This window comes from Macrobrachium nipponense, chromosome 8, assembly GCF_015104395.2.
Source record: "Macrobrachium nipponense isolate FS-2020 chromosome 8, ASM1510439v2, whole genome shotgun sequence".
In the NCBI taxonomy this organism is placed as follows: domain Eukaryota; kingdom Metazoa; phylum Arthropoda; class Malacostraca; order Decapoda; family Palaemonidae; genus Macrobrachium; species Macrobrachium nipponense.
The window spans coordinates 35,196,492-35,198,140 of record NC_087203.1 but is presented as its reverse complement, the minus strand read 5'-3'; the positions used below and the strand labels follow the sequence as shown (position 1 = coordinate 35,198,140).

At 35.9% G+C, this 1,649-nt stretch overlaps 1 non-coding gene across 1 annotated transcript; it reads left to right on the top strand.

Moving 5' to 3' along the window:
• The first annotated feature begins 816 nt into the window (after positions 1–816).
• Positions 817–888, top strand: Trnah-gug (transfer RNA histidin (anticodon GUG)). The gene has a single exon. It is a non-coding gene; the product is annotated as a tRNA-His (tRNA).
• Positions 889–1,649: the final 761 nt, after the last annotated feature.

Here is a 1,649-nt window from a genome sequence, read left to right as displayed (position 1 = left end):
TCTTGGATGATAATGGAAACATAATGATCATTTATACCTCAGGTTTATCATCCAGTTGCATCCGTTAAATGACTCGTTTATCTTTCTGTACCTTTCCGTCCACTTGTCACTCTGTTTCTTTTGGCCTGCTCTTCCTATGTCCGTCCGTCCATTAAGATTCAAGTTTTAGAAGCACTGGAAGTCTCACATCTTTATAAAGGGTCATCTGAGACAGATAGAAATTCAACATTTCCGTAGTGTATACAATGGTGCAGGACTAGGTCATACATACAACTAACACTGTCGACAGCAATTCTTTTCACAAACTTATTTAGTATGAGAATGTATGATTCAAAAGATACTTGTTAGCATTTCTTATCTCCACCTTATTGGTTTTAAGACCATTTCCCGAGATCTGATAAATAATGAATTTAATATTGATATTCCTTTACCTAAATTTACTATATTCATCATTCTACCCAAGAATTTTCTCCACAAGGAGCAATCTATGGTGGACTTTTCAGATAAGTTGACTTTATAAGACAGCCATTTTGTTACCGACAGTGTTTAGGCAAGCTTCTCACAGTTTAATAAACCAGTTCTTTGTCTCGTGATCTTAAAGATAAATAAAATGAAATAAAATAAAAACCATGTAACTGCAGAAGAACTCAACCCACAAGATTGCATACTCAAATCTCGCGCGAGAGCCTTCCCAGTACAGTGACGCGAGGTAGCGATTTCTCTCGGAATGGGAAACTCTGTATGACTGGTGTCTCTAGACGAATTTTTACTGTGATTTTATATTTGTTTGCCGTTGCATGTCTATATTTTCTCGCAGCCGTGATCGTATAGTGGTTAGTACATTGCGTTGTGGCCGCAATAACCCAGGTTCGAATCCTGGTCACGGTAAGAAAAGGTGAACAATTTTGTAAATTAATTGAAATAAGGTCATTCACATGATATACAGTTCATCATAAAGTGTGGCATTGGAAAGTAAGTAAAAGAATAAATGATCACTCTCACCGCTCTTTGGATTTTACATTACAGAAGATTTTTAACTTCTACGTGTTTTTCTTTCATATCAGTTTATTGGTCAGATATCAAAATCACTTAGAGGCACTTTACGTAAAAATTAATGAGAAGATAAGCTTTACTCGTGGTGTCGCTTAATCTCAACTGATTCAGGATATGTGTAATACCTGTTTGGAAATATGCAGACAATGGACGTTCAAAGACTAAGCAGTTGAAAGGAGCTCACACAGCCTTCAAATAAGCTTAATAAAGTCCCTTCCGAAAGCAAAAACTGCATTCACATCGAAAGCAAGCCACGTAAATAACGAAATTGTGAGTGTTAAGTTTTCAAGATGACAGTGCCCCAAGAGCTGTTCTGTCAAACTTTGGAGGATAAAATTTACAAGGTTAATAAAGAACACAAAAGAAACATATATTAGAAAGAGTGGCAGGGGTTAATAAACCACTCAAAAACATGTGTTCATTTAAGATGTTTCTATAACATACATCTGAAAACAGGAAATATTTACTTCATGTCGTGGACAGAAATTTAAAAAAAGATTTTCTGGTCAGTGTATTATCTTAGCTTGCCTTTCCTCTTAGGAATTTTCCTCATAATTTGACTTCGGGGGTCTCTTTATCTTATCATGCCAGACAAC